Source organism: Callithrix jacchus, chromosome 9 (genome assembly GCF_049354715.1).
Source record: "Callithrix jacchus isolate 240 chromosome 9, calJac240_pri, whole genome shotgun sequence".
In the NCBI taxonomy this organism is placed as follows: domain Eukaryota; kingdom Metazoa; phylum Chordata; class Mammalia; order Primates; family Cebidae; genus Callithrix; species Callithrix jacchus.
In genome coordinates, this window is record NC_133510.1 from 133,890,088 (window position 1) to 133,911,456 (window position 21,369).

General features: G+C 55.2%; 1 protein-coding gene across 35 annotated transcripts in view; it reads right to left on the bottom strand.

Annotated features, from left to right (window-relative positions):
* The window catches only part of RIMBP2 (RIMS binding protein 2), a 352,269-nt gene that overhangs the window by 322,987 nt on the left and 7,913 nt on the right, over window positions 1-21,369 (bottom strand). For 5 of the 35 annotated variants that reach the window (XM_078337749.1, XM_078337758.1, XM_078337732.1 and 2 more), the window contains exon 2: window positions 4,072-4,152. The exons of the other annotated variants lie outside the window; for them this stretch is intronic. The gene's annotated coding sequence lies outside the window, so the exon portion shown is untranslated. The remainder of the gene's footprint in view (window positions 1-4,071; window positions 4,153-21,369) is intronic. 35 annotated transcript variants of the gene reach the window in all.

Genomic DNA, 21,369 nt, shown 5'->3' on the forward strand with positions numbered 1-21,369 from the left:
CAGGGTTCTCAGGGACAGAGGTCCTTGGCTGGACTCCTGCCTCTGGAATGAGACCTCAGGGTTCTCAGGGACAGAGGTCCTGGGCTAAACTCCTGCCTCTGAAATGAGACCTCAGGGTTCTCAGGGACAGAGGTCCTGGGCTGGACTCCTGCCTCTGGAATGAGACCTCAGGGTTCTCAGGGACAGAGGTCCTGGGCTGGACTCCTGCCTCTGGAATGAGACCTCAGGGTTCTCAGGGGACAGAGGTCCTGGGCTGGACTCCTGCCTCCGGAATGAGACCTCAGGGTTCTCAGGGACAGAGGTCCTGGGCTGGACTCCTGCCTCCGGAATGAGACCTCAGCACTCTCAGGGACAGAGGTCCTGGGCTGGACTCCTGCCTCCGGAATGAGACTCAGCACTCTCAGGGGACAGAGGTCCTGGGCTGGACTCCTGCCTCCGGAATGAGACCTCAGGGTTCTCAGGGACAGAGGTCCTGGGCTGGACTCCTGCCTCCGGAATGAGACCTCAGCACTCTCAGGGACAGAGGTCCTGGGCTGGACTCCTGCCTCCGGAATGAGACCTCAGCACTCTCAGGGGACAGAGGTCCTGGGCTGGACTCCTGCCTCCGGAATGAGACCTCAGGGTTCTCAGGGACAGAGGTCCTGGGCTGGACTCCTGTCTCTGGAATGAGACCTCAGCACTCTCAGGGACAGAGGTCCTGGGCTGGACTCCTGCCTCCGGAATGAGACCTCAGGGTTCTCAGGGACAGAGGTCCTGGGCTGGACTCCTGCCTCCGGAATGAGACCTCAGGGTTCTCAGGGACAGAGGTCCTGGGCTGGACTCCTGCCTCCGGAATGAGACCTCAGGGTTCTCAGGGACAGAGGTCCTGGGCTGGACTCCTGCCTCCGGAATGAGACCTCAGCACTCTCAGGGACAGAGGTCCTGGGCTGGACTCCTGCCTCCGGAATGAGACCTCAGCACTCTCAGGGGACAGAGGTCCTGGGCTGGACTCCTGCCTCCGGAATGAGACCTCAGGGTTCTCAGGGACAGAGGTCCTGGGCTGGACTCCTGCCTCCGGAATGAGACCTCAGCACTCTCAGGGGACAGAGGTCCTGGGCTGGACTCCTGCCTCCGGAATGAGACCTCAGGGTTCTCAGGGACAGAGGTCCTGGGCTGGACTCCTGTCTCTGGAATGAGACCTCAGCACTCTCAGGGACAGAGGTCCTGGGCTGGACTCCTGCCTCCGGAATGAGACCTCAGGGTTCTCAGGGACAGAGGTCCTGGGCTGGACTCCTGCCTCCGGAATGAGACCTCAGGGTTCTCAGGGACAGAGGTCCTGGGCTGGACTCCTGCCTCCGGAATGAGACCTCAGGGTTCTCAGGGACAGAGGTCCTGGGCTGGACTCCTGCCTCCGGAATGAGACCTCAGCACTCTCAGGGACAGAGGTCCTGGGATGGACTCCTGCCTCCGGAATGAGACCTCAGGGTTCTCAGGGACAGAGGTCCTGGGCTGGACTCCTGCCTCCGGAATGAGACCTCAGGGTTCTCAGGGACAGAGGTCCTGGGCTGGACTCCTGCCTCTGGAATGAGACCTCAGGGTTCTCAGGGACAGAGGTCCTAGGCTGGACTCCTGCCTCCGGAATGAGACCTCAGGGTTCTCAGGGACAGAGGTCCTGGGCTGGACTCCTGCCTCCGGAATGAGACCTCAGGGTTCTCAGGGACAGAGGTCCTGGGCTGGACTCCTGCCTCTGGAATGAGACCTCAGGGTTCTCAGGGACAGAGGTCCTGGGCTGGACTCCTGCCTCTGGAATGAGACCTCAGGGTTCTCAGGGGACAGAGGTCCTGGGCTGGACTCCTGCCTCTGGAATGAGACCTCAGGGTTCTCAGGGACAGAGGTCCTGGGCTGGACTCCTGCCTCTGGAATGAGACCTCAGGGTTCTCAGGGACAGAGGTCCTGGGCTGGACTCCTGCCTCCGGAATGAGACCTCAGGGTTCTCAGGGACAGAGGTGGGACCGGAGAAGGAGAATCCCCCTGAGATGGCACCTTCACCTGTACGTGGGGGGCACACAGGGCCGAGTGGTCAGGGGCGGCTGCAGCACAAGCCTCTTCACACAGCCTCGAAGACTGCACCCTCCCCCCTCACCCTTCCCTCTCCCCCCACCACTTCTTTATAACAGAGCCTCTTAATTGCCTGCTGTTGAGCAACCAGGAATGAAGAATTATTTGATGAGCCTTTTGTTCTCTTTTTTAGTTATTAAATTTTAATTAAAAGCAATTAAAGGCACCCTGCCCCAATTCACAGTAATAAATCTCACCCAGACCCTCACGGTCTCCCTCCAGTCAAGACTGAGGCAGCCTCCTACCCTCTCTCCTGATTCCTAGCCCACCGCCAACCCTCTTTCCCCAGGACTGCCAAAGGTGCGTTCTTGGAAAGAGCCACCCAAGCTGCCGGTCCTGCTGCACTGCACTGTGGACTCGGTTTAGCGGGGCATAGCATGATCTTTAAAAGCCAAATACAGGGATGGGACGGGATGCAATGGAATGGGTGGTATGGGATAGAATAGAATAGAGAGATGGGATGAGATGGGTGGAATGGGAGGGGATGGAAGGGGAGAGGAGGGGAGGAGAGGGGACGGGAGGGGAAGGGAGGAGAGGGGACAGGAGGGGAGAGGAGAGGAGAGGAGAGGAGAGGAGAGGAGAGGAGAGGAGAGGAGAGGAGAGGAGAGGAGAGGAGAGGAGAGGAGAGGAGAGGGAGATGTGATTGAATGGCTGGAACGGGATGGAATAGAATAGGATAGAATAGGATGGGATGGGATAGGGGAGGGGAGGGGAGGGAGGGGAGGGAAGGGGAGGATAGGGGACAGGAGGTGAGAGGAGAGGAGAGGGAGATGTGATTGAATGGCTGGAATGGGATGGAATAGAATAGGATAGGATGGGATGGGATGGGGAGGGGAGGGGAAGGAGGGGAGGGAAGGGGAGGATAGGGGACAGGAGGGGAGAGGAGAGGAGAGGGAGATGTGATTGAATGGCTGGAATGGGATGGAATAGAATAGGATAGGATAGGATGGGATGGGGTAGGTTAGGGGAGGGGAGGGGAGGGGAGGGAAGGGGAGGATAGGGTGGAGTAGGATAGAGAGATGGAATTGAATGGCTGGGATAGGATAGGATAGGTTGGGTAGGATAGGGACTGAATAGCTGGGATGGGATGGGATGGGATAGAATAGAATAGGGCAGGGTAGGGTAGGTGGGGTAGGGTAGAGAGACGGGACCGAATGGCTGGAATGAGATGGAATGGGACAGGTGAGGGCTAGGGAACAGAACAGCACACACACTTACAAGTGAGGAACTGGCATCATCTTCATTTTACAGACAAGAAATCTGGGCGTGAAGGTTGCTCATGACCAAGCACCTAAGACACGATTTGAACCCGGACGCTTCTCCCATGGCCCCCAGCTGGCCCCATACTCCCACAGGAGCATTTCTCAGGAAACACTCCTCTGTCTCCCGTCGTGCCCATGAGGTCCCTGTGATACGACTCCATGCTCTAGCATGCCGTGATCATGTAACAATCCGACTGAAAGAATGAATGAATACGATGTGAATAAAAGGCACAGGGCCATCTCTACACTCATTTTTAAAGATAATTTAGGCAACTGGGGAAAGTCTGGGTGTACACGCACGTGCAGACAGTCCCACGCTGGCCTCATGATGCCCGTGAGGGGGGTCGCCTTGAGGACGGTGGGGCAAGCACACGAAGGATGACCACTTCTCACAATGCCTCCATGAAGAAATGGCGACCCCCAAAGCCAGTGGGGCCTAGCAATCGCGGACAGAATCCACTTCTACGCCCACTCTGAGAAATGTCCGTGGGGAGAGGAGAGCAGGACTCACAGGCATCTCGGCCTTCCCCTTTCTGACGCAGCCCACACCTCTGGAGGCGGGCATGGAAATGGCTGAACAGCTATGTTTCCCAGATGCTGGTGCAGACTGCGGTGGCACATCACAGCACCAACCAGCGGTGTAAGTGCAAGTCACTGAACGGCGTTGTCCCCTAGAAAGCCCTTTAAATGGGCTAAGTCAGCTGTCACTTACTCTCTCTTGCCCCTCGTCCACTACCGCTCCACTGCTTCCTGCCTGGGTGCGGGTGTGCCGGCTGGAGCTCCACCAGCTGTCCTGAGAGTATTAAGACAAGGATTGTGGTCACCAAGATGGCAGAGCGGCAAGCCAGAGGGAGCATGGTCCCTAAGGATGCAGCAGAACCAGCACTCGAGGAAGCTCTGGAATTCCTGCATCTGAACTTCTTTTTTCTTTTTTTTTGAGTTTTGCTCTTGTTACCCAGGCTGGAGTGCAATGGCGTGATCTCGGCTCACCGCAACCTCCGCCTCCTGGGTTCAGGCAGTTTTCCTGCCCCAGCCTCCTGAGTAGCTGAGATTATAGGCAGGCACCATCATGCCTGTAATTTTTTTTTTTTTTTTTTTTTGGTATTTTTAGTAGAGACAGGGTTTCACCATTTTGACCAGGATGGTCTTGATCTCTTGACCTCGTGATCCACCCGCCTCGGCCTCCCAAAGTGGTGGGATTACAGGCGTGAGCCACCGCGCCCGGCCGTATCTGAACTTCTTATGCCATAAGAATATAAACCTTCTCTTGTTTGAGGCGCTGTTCAACTGAGCATAGTCCAGAATGAGATGCCCAGGACATGTATCCCAGGCACGTGGACCAGAAACAGGTGGTTAATGCCAGCTGCGTGCAAGCCCCACACCTGCCAAGAGGCTGCACACACCAGAACCCTCAAGCAAAACTCTCAGAGGTGGAGTCACTGCAAGGCCACTGTCCTCAACCAGGCTGGCAAGCCGAAAACCTTGGCTTTAACGTAGACTCAGCACGTTCCCTTCACTCAGTCACCACAGCCACAGCCTCTGTGGTTCACTCCCTACCTGGGAGGCAGAAAACTCATCGGAAAGTAGATATTCAACCAAGTCATTCTGTGTAAAGGACCATAGAGGCCACCTGTGACCTCAGGATAAAGTCCAGAGTCCTCCCTGCTGCTCGCAGTCTCACCCCGCCTCATCGCCACCCTCACAGCAAGCTTCTCTCCTTCCCACGACGCTCCGGCACACGGGCCACTCTGTGCTCCTCCCCAAGGCCTTCGTGGGATGGCTCCCCTGCCTGGAATGCTCCTTCCTGCGGCCCTCCCACAGAGAATTCTGCCCATCCTTCATCTCTGCGTGGATGGCGCTCCCCTGGACTGGCTTGGTACCCACTGTGGCAACATTCCTTGCAGTCGCCATTCCTTGCCCCACAGGAGGTAGCAGACATCCAAAGTGATTACAAAGATGGTGGGAGGGGGTGGCTGCTCAGGACAGCCCTGGGGAGAGCACATAAGAAAGGGAAGAAGCCATGTGGGGCACGCAAACAGCCATGTTCTCGGCCCTTGCTCTTAATGCACTGCCTAGCACATAGTACGTGACAGCAAACACTAACCAAATGAGCACACAAAACAGAACCCAGCACCTGAGCCGGAAGGTGTCCTCCAGGCCAGACCAAGGATAAGGGAGATCCCACTTATCAGGTCAGTTTCCCTTCAGTGTCACTCCCATTATGAATGCAAATGTCCAGTGTCGTAAACACAATATCTGCCCTTCCACGCGGCTCTGGAGCGTCCATTCACTACAGAAATAGGGAGCATTTCATCTCCACTTAACAGCTGTCCAGGTGACGGGCAGGCTGGTCTGGAGTGGAAAGAATAGGTTAGGTGTGAGACGCATGCTGAAAGTGGAGAGGCGTCCGGATGTGCTACGGTTTGTTATGGGCTTGAAGAGGAGTCATGGATGATCCCAAGGCTTTAGACTCGAGCAACTGGATGAAATCAGCTTCCATCTACAAAGATGAAGATGTACCCTGCAGGAGGAGTACATTTATGGGAGGAAGAAATTGCAAGCATACGATTTTGTACAGGTGCACTTCAGATGTGCATTGGGTCACCAAGGGAAGATGCCTCATGGGCAACTGAACACCTGCATTCCAGCAGCTGCAGAAGGTACCAAGGATGCATGGGCACAACCCCGCCCTCCATGCTCACGTCCCAGCCAGCGAGGCTGATGTGTCCACAAGGACAGGCACGTGATCAGGGCTTTAACACGGGTACACGCGAAGCCTTACTGGGAGTGCAGAAGACGCCTGGAGAGGGCAGACAGACTCAGTTCCTGAAAGGAAGAGACCACTGATGAGAGTCTGGGGAACATGTGCACCGCACTGGATTTCCTATATACCAGTCATTCAGAGACTGCTGATGAGAGTCTGGGGAACGTGTGCACCGCACTGGATTTTCTATGTACCAGCCATTCAGAGACCGCTGATGAGAGTCTGGGGAACGTGTGCACCGCGCTGGATTTTCTATGTACCAGTCATTCAGAGACCGCTGATGAGAGTCTGGGGAACGTGTGCACCGCGCTGGATTTTCTATATACCAGTCATTCAGAGACCACTGATGAGAGTCTGGGGAACATGTGCACCGCACTGCATTTTCTATGTACCAGCCATTCAGAGACCGCTGATGAGAGTCTGGGGAACGTGTGCACCGCACTGGATTTTCTATGTACCAGTCATTCAGAGACCGCTGATGAGGGTCTGGGGAACGTGTGCACCGCACTGGATTTTCTATGTACCAGCCATTCAGAGACCACTGATGAGAGTCTGGGGAACGTGTGCACCGCCCTGGATTTTCTATGTACCAGCCATTCAGAGACCACTGATGAGAGTCTGGGGAACGTGTGCACCGCACTGGATTTTCTATGTACCAGTCATTCAGAGACCGCTGATGAGAGTCTGGGGAACGTGTGCACCGCACTGGATTTTCTATGTACCAGCCATTCAGAGACCGCTGATGAGAGTCTGGGGAACGTGTGCACTGCACTGGATTTTCTATGTACCAGTCATTCAGAGACCACTGATGAGAGTCTGGGGAACGTGTGCACCGCACTGGATTTTCTATGTACCAGTCATTCAGAGACCACTGATGAGAGTCTGGGGAACGTGTGCACCGCCCTGGATTTTCTATATACCAGTCATTCAGAGACCACTGATGAGAGTCTGGGGAACGTGTGCACCGCCCTGGATTTTCTATATACCAGTCATTCAGAGACCGCTGATGAGAGTCTGGGGAACGTGTGCACCGCACTGGATTTTCTATGTACCAGTCATTCAGAGACTGCTGATGAGAGTCTGGGGAACGTGTGCACCGCGCTGGATTTTCTATGTACCAGTCATTGAGAGACCACTGATGAGAGTCTGGGGAACGTGTGCACCGCGCTGGATTTTCTATGTACCAGCCATTCAGAGACCGCTGATGAGAGTCTGGGGAACGTGTGCACCGCCCTGGATTTTCTATGTACCAGTCATTCAGAGACCGCTGATGAGAGTCTGGGGAACGTGTGCACCGCGCTGGATTTTCTATATACCAGTCATTCAGAGACCGCTGATGAGAGTCTGGGGAACGTGTGCACCGCACTGGATTTCCTATATACCAGTCATTCAGAGACCGCTGATGAGGGTCTGAGGAACGTGTGCACCGCGCTGGATTTTCTATGTACCAGTCATTCAGAGACCACTGATGAGAGTCTGGGGAACGTGTGCACCGCGCTGGATTTTCTATGTACCAGTCATTCAGAGACCACTGATGAGAGTCTGGGGAACGTGTGCACCACACTGGATTTTCTATGTACCAGTCATTCAGAGACCACTGATGAGAGTCTGGGGAACGTGTGCACCGCCCTGGATTTTCTATGTACCAGTCATTCAGAGACCACTGATGAGAGTCTGGGGAACGTGTGCACCGCCCTGGATTTTCTATGTACCAGTCATTCAGAGACCACTGATGAGAGTCTGGGGAACGTGTGCACCACACTGGATTTTCTATGTACCAGTCATTCAGAGACCACTGATGAGAGTCTGGGGAACGTGTGCACCGTGCTGGATTTTCTATGTACCAGCCATTGAGAGACCGCTGATGAGAGTCTGGGGAACGTGTGCACCGCACTGGATTTTCTATATACCAGTCATTCAGAGACTGCTGATGAGAGTCTGGGGAACGTGTGCACCGCACTGGATTTTCTATATACCAGTCATTCAGAGACCGCTGATGAGAGTCTGGGGAACGTGTGCACCGCGCTGGATTTTCTATGTACCAGTCATTCAGACGCTACCTTCAATAGGCGTCATCTGCATCCCTGAAGTTTTATCGAATAATTTTCTTTAAATTACTGACTTTAATCCTGAGTAAGGTTGAAATGTATAGATCACCACCATAAAATGAAAGCCAGTATCATCAGCCTCAAATGTAAAGTGACAATTAATATATATATTTTTTTAAAAGCAGAGGAAAGATAGGAATTTATAGCCAGATAACGGAGCCGGCTCAGCGTTTTGAGCCAGAGGTCTGCTCTCCGTTGAACAAAGATGATGAGGAAGAATGAGAAATATAAAGTCCTACGGACGTCAGACTGAGACTTTCTTTTTCCTTTTTTTTTCTTTTTTTTTTTTTTTTTTTGAGGCGGAGTCTCACTCTTGCTACCCAGGCTGGAGTGCAATGGCGTGATCTCGGCCCACTGCAACCTCCACCTCCTGGGTTCAGGCAATTCTCCTGCCTCAGCCTCCCGAGTAGCTGGGATTACAGGCGCGCACACTGTGCCCAGCTAATTTTTTATATTTTTAGTAGAGACGGGGTTTCACCATGTTGACCAGGATGGTCTCGATCTCTTGACCTCGTGATCCACCCGCCTCGGCCTCCCAAAGTGCTGGGATTACAGGCTTGAGCCACCGCGCCCGGCCCAAACTGAGACTTTCTCCTGGATTTAATCAGAAGGAGGAAAGGGAATTAAAAGGAAATTAACTTGCTGTTCTGTAATGCCACCTTGTTCAGCAATGTTTGAGAAGCGTCTTAAGCCCCTCTTTGGAGTCACAGTTTGGGAAGTACTGTGTCTGGTCAGAGAAAAGGCAGCACTCAGGGCAGCAGGAACAGTTTCCACAAAAGCACAGGGGCAGGACGCAGCAAAGCACGATTTGAAAGCTACAAACCATTTCACGCGGCTAAAGGGAGAGGTGGGTGGGGGCTGTAAGGTGGCATGAGTCGGACTGGGAAGTGCCTCGCCTGCCAGGCTGAAGATGGGGATTTTATTTCATGGGCTGTGAAGAGCCTCTGGAGGGCGTCCAATAAGAAGCGATGTGGGCAGGTTCATATTCACAACGAACACACAGGATGGAATGAATGAAGAGTGCCAGACTGGAGGCGCCTCAGGGGACGCAAACCCGGGCAAAAACCATCCTGAACTAAGACCACAGAAATAATAGAGAACTCCAGACTCGAGAATTATTAGTGTGGCCAGGTGCAGAGGCGCACACCTGTAATCCCAAGGCTCTGGGAGGTGAAGGCGGGAAGGCTGCTTGAGGCCAGGAACTCAAGACCAGCCTGAGCAACACAGCAAGACCCTGTCTCTACAAAATATTTTTTAAAAATCAGCCAGGTATGGTGGTGCACGCCTGTGGTCCCAGCTACTCAGGAGGCTCAGGCGAGAAGATTGCTTGAGCCCAGGAGTTCAAGGCTGCAGTGAGCTATAACTGCACCACTGCACTCCAGCCCGGGAGCAGAGGGAGGCCTTGCCTTTAAAGAAAATAATAATAATTGTGGTAGAATTGGCAGGCCCTGGCAACTGATTGGAGACAGAAGTTCAGGGAGGAATATTCCGTGATGGTTCTTGTCCTTCCTAGATTGGATGTGGTACCATTACCTTCATCAAGAACATGGAAGGAAAATTAGCCAGGTACAGTGGGGCACACCTGTGGTGCCAGCCACTCCAGAGGCTGAAGCGGAAGGATCGCCTGAGTCCAGGAAGTCGAGGTGGCAATAAGCTATGACTGCACTGCTGCACTCCAGGCTGAGCCACAAAGCAAGAGCCCTGAAGGAAGGAAGGAAGGAAGGAAGGAAGAAAGGGAGGGAGGGAGGGAGGGAGGGAGGAAGGAGGGAATGAGGGAGAGAGGGAGGGAGGGAAGGAAGGAGGGAGGGAGGGAGGGAAGGAAGGAAGGAAGGAAGGAAGGAAGGAGGGAGGGAGGGAGGGAGGGAGGGAGGGAGGGAGGGAAGGAGGAAGAAGGGAAGGAGAAAGAGAAGGAGGGAGGGAGGGAGGGAGGGAGGAAGGAGGGAGGGAGGGAGGGAGGAAGGAGGGAGGGAGGGAGGGAAGGAAGGAAGGAAGGAGGGAGGGAGGGAAGAGGGAAGGAGGGAGAGAGGGAGGGAGGGAAGGAAGGAAGGAGGGAGGGAGGGAGGGAGGAGGGAAGGAGGGAGAGAGGGAGGGAAGGAAGGAGGGAGGGAGGGAGGGAGGTAGGGAAGGAAGGAAGGAGGGAAGGAAGGAAGGAAGGAAGGAGGGAGGGAGGGAGGGAGGGAGGGAGGGAGGAAGGAGGGAAGGAGGGAGAGAGGGAGGGAGGGAGGGAAAGAAAGAGGGAGGGAGGGAGGGAGGGAAGGAAGGAAGGAAGGAGGGAGGGAGGGAGGAAAGAGGGAAGGAGGGAGAGAGGGAGGGAGGGAGGGAAGGAAGGAAAGAAGGAAGGAAGGAAGGAGGGAGGGAGGAAGGAGGGAGGGAGGGAAGGAAGGAAGGAAGGAGGGAGGGAGGGAAGGAAGGAGGGAGGGAGGGAAGGAAGGAAGGAAGGAAGGAGGGAGGAAGGGAGGAAAGAGGGAGGAAGGAGGGAGGGAGGGAGGGGGAGGGAAGAGGGAGGGAGGGAGGGAAGGAAGGAAGGAGGGAGGGAGGGAAGGAAGGAAGGAGGGAGGGAGGGAGGGAAGGAAGGAGAGAGAGAGGGAGGAAGGAAGGAGAGAGAGAGGGAGGGAGGGAGGGAGGGAAGGAAGGAGGGAGGGAGGGAAGGAGGGAGAGAGGGAGAGAGGGAGGGAGGGGGAGGGAGGGAGGGAGGGAGGAAGGGAGGGAAGGAAGGAAGGAGGGAGGGAGGGAGGAAGGAAGGAAGGACGGACGAGTGTTGGTGAAGAGACAGTGAGCTCCGTTTGGGATGCGTTGAACTTGCAGGAAATGCAAGAATAAAAGAAAAGGTGTCCAGGATGCATGGGGAACCATGTTTAACATTTAGGGAGACATCTGGGGCAGGGATTTGAACCGTCTTCAACAGCTGACTTGTAGTCACGGGCGTGGAGAGGGACTGCCTGGAGGAGAGGAGAAAGCAGAGAGCCGTGCTGTGAGGCCCTTCTGCATGGGGTGGGCCATGAAGGAGACAGAGAAGCAGGACAGGGGAGACGGGAGAGGAACAAGGAGACAGTGGGACCACAGATGCCAGAGAGAAAGGACTTCGAGGGAGAAGGCGTGGACCACAGAGCCAGAGGGAAAGGACTTCGAGGCAGAAGGCATGGACCACAGAGCCAGAGGGAAAGGACTTCGAGGGAGAAGGCGTGGACCACAGAGCCAGAGGGAAAGGACTTCGAGGCAGAAGGTGTGGACCACAGAGCCAGAGGGAAAGACCTTCGAGGGAGAAGGCGTGGACCACAGAGCCACAGGGAAAGACCTTCGAGGGAGAAGGTGTGGACCACAGAGCCAGAGGGAAAGGACTTCGAGGCAGAAGGCGTGGACCACAGAGCCAGAGGGAAAGGACTTCGAGGCAGAAGGCGTGGACCACAGAGCCAGAGGGAAAGGACTTTGAGGCAGAAGGCGTGGACCACAGAGCCAGAGGGAAAGACCTTCGAGGGAGAAGGCGTGGACCACAGAGCCACAGGGAAAGACCTTCGAGGGAGAAGGTGTGGACCACAGAGCCAGAGGGAAAGGACTTCGAGGCAGAAGGCGTGGACCACAGAGCCAGAGGGAAAGGACTTCGAGGCAGAAGGCGTGGACCACAGAGCCAGAGGGAAAGGACTTTGAGGCAGAAGGCGTGGACCACAGAGCCACAGGGAAAGGACTTAGAGGGAGAAGGCGTGGACCACAGAGCCAGAGGGAAAGGACTTCGAGGCAGAAGGCGTGGACCACAGAGCCAGAGGGAAAGGACTTCGAGGAAGAAGGCGTGGACCACAGAGCCACAGGGGTGCAGCCCTGACTTCTGGAAGCCCTTCCTTTGGGTCTCATGACAGCCACAGAACCTGCCTCCATAGTGACTCAAACACTGCCTTTACCTTGCTCATCAGAAGACCCTCCATCCCTGCCACCGTTGCAAACGTCCTGGCCTCCGCCTCTCCTGCTCCTTCACATGACCCATCAGGAAGGGACAAGCGTGTCTCAGCCCCACCAAAATTCCAGGGTGTCCAGTCTACAAAAGATGCTAGAAATACAGATTTTAGGCCAGGCGTGGTGGCTCACACCTGTAATCCCAGCACTTTGGGAGGCTGAGGTGGGTGGATCACCTGAGGTCAGGAGTTCGAGACCAGCCTGACCAACATGATGAAACCCCATCTCTACTAAAAATACAAAAATTAGTCAGGCGTGGCGGTGGGTGCCTGTAATCCCAGCTACTCAGGAGGCTGAGGCAGGAGAACTGCTTGAATCGGAAGGGAGAAGTTGCAGTGAGCCAAGTTGCGCCACTGCACTCCAGCCCGGGCGATGGAGTGAGACTGTCTTTAAGAAAAAGTACAGGTTTTACATTAAAACACCCCAATGTTTAAAATGCTAGCAACCAATTTTAACCATTTTTTTTTTCTAACTCTATGTGGGCCAAATAGAAGGTATGTGTGGGCAGCTCTCAGCCCAGAGAGGCCCATCCACCACCCCTAAGGGGCATCGGTGCTGCCAACCAAGTGAGGAAAATGTTTCCTGAACCCTCACGAGGCAGAAAGCATTTGATGGTCTTCCAGCTGATGTGGTTTTCAGTTCACCTTCTCTCGATCTCAAATCAGGCAGGCCATTTCCACAAAGACCACAGAGCCCCCGGCCCGCAGCAGCCAAGGTCCTTCACTCCTTCACCTGTTCCCTGCAAAGACACCTGGAGTTGAGGAATCTCTAAGACACCAGCCACAGCCCCCAGGGGTCTGCATGGTGGTACACCATGGCAGTGGGCTGAGGAATGTCCCCAAGAATCACGTTCACTGGAAACCTCAGAATCTGACCTCACTTGGAAGGAGCTCTTTGAAGATGCAATTCTTTTTGTCAATCAATGAGAGCATGTAACGTTGCTCAGGTTGGCCTTGAACTCATGGCCTCACCTCCTCAAGCGCCAGGACAACTGGCCGGAGCCACCGTGGCCCCTGAAGATGCAATTCTTAAGGTAAGAATTCAGATGGCGTCCTACTGGGTCAGGGGACTCAATCCAGTGAGAATGTCCTTCTAGAAGACAGAGGAGGACCCACAGCCGCAGAAGAAGGCAGGCCATGTGGAGACAGAGGCGGAGGCAAGGGATGTGGCCACAGCCACGGAGTGCCAGGAGCCACTGGAAACTGGGAGAGGCAGAAAGATCCACCCGGAGCCTGCGGAGGGAGCTCAGCCCTGCGGCACCTGGATTCCGACTCCGCCTGCAGAGCTGCGAGGGAAGAGATGTCTGTGCTTTTAAACCCCGCCCCCGTCCATCCTGTTATTATGGCAGCGGCAGGAAACGGATCCAGCCACCCAAAAGATTCCAAATGCGCGACCACACAACAAGCAGGTCGGGAGCACCTCCTGTGCACACCGTCAGCACCCTCTGTGTACATTTCGCGATGCGCACACTGTGAGCGCCCACTATGCATCATTTGTGAGCGCCCACTATGCACCATTTGTGAGGACCCACTATGCACACTTTGTGAGCACTGTACACTTTATGAGTGCCTACTGTACACCCTTTGTGAGCACCCACTGTGCACACTTTGTGAGCACCACTGTGTACAAGCATCTCCTGTACTGAGCACGATGGTGTGCCACATAGAACATGGCCCCCTGCCTTTCACCAAGTAGTTTTCTGGAACAGACAGAAGAGCACGCAGGTCTCGAGAACAGCAGGTAAACACTTGGAAATTCTAAGACACAAATAGGAGGTTCCCATGGGATTTCAAAGGATAACAGGGTGTCATGGCAGTCGGAGGCCACTGGGTTCAGCTGCAGAGAGGGAACCAGTCTGAGCCATGCCCTGGGGTCAGAAGGGAAGCAGCAGAGCCCGGGCAGGTGGGAGCTGAGCTGGGCCCTCACGCTGTAAGCCCCTTAACACGGCGGGTGGGCACTTTTGCCCGGCTGTCTGGGGAGGCCGTGCAGTATTCTATAAATACAGAAGGAGCAGGTGTTGTATCTGGAAGATGTAAAAGCTACATGTCACCTTCAGTCTTACACTCAGCTTGTGTCACGTGGAACTGCTCGTATTAGAGTTTACAAGCCTGAAGATGCAAAGGTTCCAAAGAACAAAAAAACGCCAGCAGCCCGGAAGCCATCGTGTCACACTTGGGGACGGAGAACAGCCCGGAAGCCATCGTGTCATGCTCGGGGATGGAGAGCAGCCCGGAAGCCATCGTGTCACACTCGGGGACAGAGAGCAGCCCGGGTAGCCGGGCACGGGGCACCTTCATCGTCAGGCCCGTGTCCGAACATGGGGCGTCCAGTGCCTTGCTGGGCACAGCGCCAGGGGAAGGTTTCCGAGCAAGGAAGGCGTGAAACTGTGAGACTGGCTACGGCACCCGATGATGACGTGAGCCCCCGAAAGCCACAGGACACAAACCTCTGCTTAACAGTGTGGGAAGCCGCAAAATTCACTGATTTTTGTTTCTGAGACAGTTTCACTCTTGTTGCCCAAGCTGGAGTGCAGTGGTGCAGTCTCGGCTCACTGCAACCTCCCCTCCTGGGTTCAAGAGATTCTCCCGCCTCAGCCTCCCGAGTAGCTGGGATTACAGGCATTCACCACCATACCCGGATAATTTTTTGTGTTTTTAGTAGAGACAAGGTTTCTCCATGTTGATCAGGCTGGTCTTGAACTCGCAACCTCAGATGATCCGCCCAGCTCAGCCTCCCAAAGTGCTGGGATTACAGGCATGAGCCACTGCACCCTGCAATTATTGTTTTTCTTCAAGATCTTTGAGCTAAATAATAGCACATCTTTTAATAACGCATCCTTGAGCTCAGTGGGCAAAACAGGTCACACCCGACAACCTGCCTTAAAACCCAGGAGCCAGGACCAGGGTTGCCACGCCCCCCCCCCCATGGCACATCCTTCACCCTCCTGGAGGCACATGTGACTCACAACATGCGTGTTCTGGAAGGAGCAGAGGCTCCAGGGAAGGGACTGCAGGCCCAAGGCCTCCCAGACATAACGCGGCCCAAAAGAGGGCCTGTGCCAATGCTGCTCCCCGGGTCCAGCCAGTCTCAGTCAGTGCTCCAGTCCGAGGATGGTTCCAGCCCACAGGACACATGCTCTTCCCAGCTAAACGGCAAGGGCCCAGCTGTTTGCATTAAGGCAGGTGAGGAAAGTCTCAGCTTCTCTCTAGCTGAACCCTTAGCAACGATTTTGGGGAAATTCCCAAATTGCCGCCACCACCACCAACAGTGAAATAACCACATGTAGGATGAAGGATTTGGAGAAGAAAATAGGAACGGCGTTTGTGAGAGCAGGAGAGCTGTGTGCAAGCCCCTCCTGTCTGGTGAGTATTGGGCCGGCGGGGAGGACAGAGGCCCTGGAATCAGATGGTCCCGATCAGAAGCTTCCCCCTACAAGCCCAGTTACAAATCGTGCAGCTTTGGACAGGATGCCTGATTTCCTGGGGCCTCTGTTTCCTCATCCACAAAACTGGAGTGAATCATAGGGCTGTGTGGACACTCCGTGGATGAAGCCATCGAGGCGCTCAGGCAGGGCCTGCCTCCACGGGGCTTGAGAGCACCTGCTTTTTCCTCCTGGGCTGAGACAACGAGACTGCGATTTCCAGCAATTTATTCATTTCAGAAAAATGCTGCTGCCCTTCAGAGGAGGGCAGTTAGAGACCTTCATTAGAATAGGATTTTCCTGTGATCCTCCAGGTCACTGGGTCAGCCCGGCAGGCCAGGGCGGGATTCTTTCCCTGGAAGCCTGAGATAATTGCAGTTGCCAGAGTGGTCCAGCCTCCCGGCACGGGGGCAGCCACTTCACCAGGAAACTCAGGCTCCTGACTGACGGTGGACACCAGCCGCTGGCCTCGTGCACCCCCAATTCACCTCCGGGCGGGCCTTGTGCACCCCTATTAACCTCCAGGTGGGGTCCCCTCTGCCCCTGACATTTTCGGGTCCCTGCACTTATTATGAAGCTTGCCCAAGAATCCCTAATTCACTAATAAGAAAATCACCACCTGACACGCATGTTTGAAAATTACCTTGTGTTAGAACTGTGGTGGGAAGAGTACTGTGTTTTCAAAGCGTCACTGTTGTTTAAAAGCATGGCACAGGCGCTCCCCCTGGCCACCCGCCTGCGCCCCCCAGTCCCTCACCCACTGCGAACACCCGGTGCTCAGCTCAGGGCTGAGCCACCGTCTGAGGCCCAGGCCCTGGCGTGGGCTCCATCAGAGCCCATAATCGGATCGCGGGCGCGTTAGCCCTCACGTGACTGGGGCCACCGCCTAACCCTGATTAGCACTCCCCAGCACCCACAGAGCAGCCTCCCAGGATCAGGCGGCTTCTCCATGTCTTAAATAAGATTCAACTGCCATGTGTAGTATAGTGGGGTGTGTTTGAAACAAGCATTTTCCACCGGCTCTGCCAGGTCCAGCTTGTGCCTCTGCTGTAGGCCAACCTACCCAGCCCTACCCCATGGAAAGAGAAAAATCCTGAATTAACTGTGTGAAATCCTGAAATGACCAAGAAAACACCAAGTTACTCAATATACCCTCATGTAACGAGACTCTTTTCTTTCTCAAGCAGGGCCCAGGCTTGGGAGCTGAAGCAAGCTGGGCTCCAGACAACAGCGGCCCACGGACATCCAGGCCTGAGGGCGGGAATGGCGGTGGGGTCACAGAACCACCCAGGAAGACACAGACACATTCACACTTCCAACTGCCGGCCGTGCCCTGCCGCAGATGCTGGCGTAGGTACCCGGAGGATTTGTGCCCTCACAGAATGGAATGCTGCCCACCTGAAGGGAGGCAGCCAGGAGGAGCAGGGAACAAGGTCCTGCCCGCACCCAGGAGCCCGCCCGTGGGTTGGAAGGGAGGGAGGGAGGCACAGCAAGAAACAGAACGGTGATAGGACAGGAGGGGTGGCCGGCTCCTGTCATGACAGACAGTCAGAGAAGGCTTCTCAGAGGTGGTGACCCTTGAGCAGAGCCCTGAACATGAGGAGTGAGTACCTGGGAGAAGAACCTTCCGGACAAAGGCATGAAGGAGGAAGAGCATGCAGGCCTGTGGCCATGGGGAGGCCCATGTGTTTGCTCTAGGTGAAAATCAATGCCATCAGAAGCTTCCAAGAGATGAGCATGGTCCGAGCCACTTCCAACAGGAGCCCTCTGGCTGCTGTGTGAGAGTGAACTGCAGGCAGAGGTGGACACAGGAGGCCTGGGGGCACTGAGGCAGCAGCCCAGGGTTGACACCAGGGTCTCTGGCCAAGGGGCCCCAGGCGACCAGACCAACAAGAGCTCAGATTCAGGCTGTGAAGGGCAAGTGGTGGGTTTCAGTGGATGAAATGCAGGGGCAGCCGGATACAGGTTGGGAAGAGGACATGTTCGGCAAGGCAAATGCTTAGCCAAGGAAGGGAGAGAGAGACTCTATATGCATTCACATGACCGTATATTTGCAGAAATCTCAGGCCTTCTAGAAAGTACTGACGCCCGTGGGTAAACATGTGGTCCATCCTCACAGTGGAATATGACTCGGCCACAGAAAGGGCTGACACTCTGACACGGGCCACAACACGGTGAACCTTGGGGGCACCGCGCGCAGGAAAGATGCCAGCACAGAGGACCACGTGTGCTGCGATTCTGTTCACCTGAGATGTCCACAGCAGGATGCCTATAGAGACAGCAGGTTTGCAGCTGCCAGGGCTGGGAGGAGTGGGGAGAGGAGGCTGGCCACCTAGTGGGCATGCGGTTCCTTTCTGAGGTGATGAAAATGTGTTAACATTAACGACACTGCACAATTCTGTGAAAATACTCACAACCCCCGACTTGTACTTTACATGGATAAATTGGATGGTAGGTAAGTTGTATCTCAGTAAAGCTATCTTAAAGCTGGACGTGGTGGCTCGTGCCTGTAATCCCAGCACTTGGGGAGGCTGAGGCAAGAGGATTGCTTGAGTCCAGGAGTTTGAGACCAGCCTGGACAACATAGGGAGACCCCTGTCTCACAAAATATAAAAAATTAGCCAGGCATGGCGACACGTGCCTGGAGTCCCAGCGACTCAGGAGGCTGAGGTGGGAGGATCACCTGAGCCCATAGGTGAAGACTGAGCCAGGATTATGCCACTACACTCTAGCCTGGGTGACAGTGTGAGACCCTGTCTCAAAAAAACAAATACATGAAATAGAGCTGCTTTAAAAATACTGTTATATGGCCAGGCACAGTGGCTCACACCTGTAATCCCAGCACACTAGGAGGCCAAGGCAGGTTGATTACCTGAGGTCAGGAGTTCGAGACCAGCCTGGCCAACATGGTGAAACCCCGTCTCTACTAAAAATACAAAAATTAGCTCGGCGTGGTGGTGGACACCTATAATTCCAGCTCCTCAGGAGGCTGAGGCAGGAGAGTCTCTTGAACCTGGGAGGCAGAGGTTGCAGGGAGCCGAGATTGCACCACTGCACTCCAGCCCGAGTGACAGAGTGAGACTCCGTCTGAATAAAAAAATATCGTCATACCTGTGCCCCAACTCACTGCACCTCGTCTAAGAGGCTTGCGTGGCGCTGGACACAGGTGTGTTTCAGAGCCCCCTGGGATTGCATCACCCCAGATCGGCTCCAGCCCAGCTTCTCTGGGATCTCACATGCCATGCGGTCCTGCAGTCCCAATCCAGCTTCATGGTCAGGCAGACCAGGTATGGAACTGGGCCTATCTATCCTTCCCTCACTGTGTGATCTTGGAAGAGCCCCTCCAGCTCTCACAGACTATTGTCTCCTCTGTAAAATGGGTCTACACAAGCAACAGGGCCAGCACAAAAGGCCTGTGTCACCGAGGAAGGCACCCAGCCAAGTGCCGCCATCAGCAGTCCAAGGCATTGCTGCATTTGAGCTGGAAAAGCTGTTTACACAAATTCCCATCTTTACTTCCCACGATCCAGAAGCCACGAGGCAGGAGGCATTCGCAGGGCTGCGGCACCACCTGGGGAGAAGCGGGAAGGAAGCTGGGGACCGTCTAGACAGAGGCCTGGCCCTCCCGGGGCCCCACCTGCCATTCACGGCGTCCGCCCTTCTTCAGCGACACTTATCCAGCCCCTGCCAGGTCTCAGTCACTTGCTAGGCATTGGGGACTGTGCCCAGTCCCCAGTGAAGACACAGAACCATCTTCACTGTTGAAGTGAAGACTCAGGCTGAAGACAGAGAACCCACAGCATAGCTGGGGCTGGGGCAGGCCTCTGGGCGTGAGGCCACCAGGATGCAAGCTGAGCCCGACAGCAGAGCTCTGGCACCCGAGGCCTGCCCGGCAGCTCCAGTCTAAGGAGTCAACACGCAGCTCGAACACTCGGACCCTGGAGCCCTTGACAGACCTGGAGCTGAGAGTCTAGGCATCATTTCCCAAGATTCTGAGGCTCCCCCCTCGGGGGGAGGGAAGGAAGAGTCAGAAGCAAAGAGGCCTGTTTCCAGCAACCCAACATCTCCGTCCGAGGAGGCACAGGGGCAGCGTGACAGGACCAGTTCCAGACATGCCCATCGAGGCACACACTGGGCGTGGCACCAGGAGCATTTCATCACAGGGACCTGTTCCAAGGCACCCCCAGGCCCACTCAGAAGGCTCCTGCTGCCGAAGTGGCCAAATGGCCTTTCTTTTTGGTAGCACTGGGTGGGAGGGAGGTGGGAAAAGAGGACAGGAGGGCAGAGGGCACCTTCCACCCAAGGGGACACCCTGACCAAATCCCCATGGATGGAAATGACAAAATACACCACTGGTGCCCTGGTTTCCAAATATCCCTGGAAGCTTACAGACGGACACCAAGGTTCTCCAGGAGACAGGTTGGTCCTGCAGGCCCTAAGGTCTCAGCCGCTCCAAAACACCCAAGGGACTCTTTCTGCTCACGCCTACAAGAACCGAAGCCACCGAGCAGCTCACGCATCTGTTCCTCCCTCTGCCCTCGGGGACCGAACCCCTCTCCCAGGTGTCTGCACCTCTGGCTCCTACTCAGCATCCTGTCTCAGCTTCAATGCCACCTCCTCCCTGAGGCCCTCCCAGCTCACCCAGGCACCTCTGACATCTGCTGTTAGAACCCTCTGCTGGGCACACTGTCAAGTCGGCTGTCTATGGCATAGTGATTATTATTCACTTGCCCATTGTCTTACACACACACACACACAGAGGCACACATGCATGCACACACACAGACATATACACAGGCGCACACACACAGAGGCACACATGCATGCACAGACACATACACAGAGGCACACGTGTGCACACACACAGAGGCACACATGCATGCACACACAGGCACATACACACAGGTACACACACACGCACACATACACAGAGGCACACATGCATGCACAGACACATATACACAGGCACACACACGCACGCACACACACACAGAAGCACACATGCATGCACACAGACACACACACAGGTGCACACACATGTGCACACACACAGGCACACATGCATGCACACACACAGACACACACAGGTGCACACACAAGCACGCACACACACAGAGGCACCCATGCATGCACACACACAGACACACACAGGCACACACACACGCATGCGCACACACACACACGCACAAGCACCCTGTCTTCATGACAGCAGAGCCCTCGTCTAGCTTCTTCACTGCTCACCTAAAATGTGAGTATTCAGCAGGTGCTTAAAGGTTTGCTGAATGAATAGGTCATGCCCTGCCTTCCTGGGGCCCACACAGACAGAGTGGCAGCCATTGCACCTCCATGCCTGGGCTCAGTGCCAACAGAAGAACCTGTCCACACGGCCAGCTCCCTCCTCGGAGGGAGCCCCCCATCTCCCACACTAGGTTCTAGCAAGTGTTTACCGAGCACCTATTAACAGCAGACCAGAACACACCAACACGGGAGATCATCCCAGACGGGCATCTTCAGGCCTCCCTGCTCTCCCTGCTCCTCCACAAGCCCCGGTTCCCCAGTCCTCACAGGCCTGGCATGCCACATGTGGGTTCCCATGGAGCCCCGACAGCCACCTGCCTTTCTCCTGTAGGTGAGCATTAAGAAGAGGCTATCTGGCCAGGCACAGAGGCTCATGCCTGTAATCCTAGCATTATGGGAGGCCAAGGCAGGCAGATTGCCTGAGGTCAGGAGTTCAAGACCAGCCTAGACAGCATGGCGAAACCCCATCTCTAT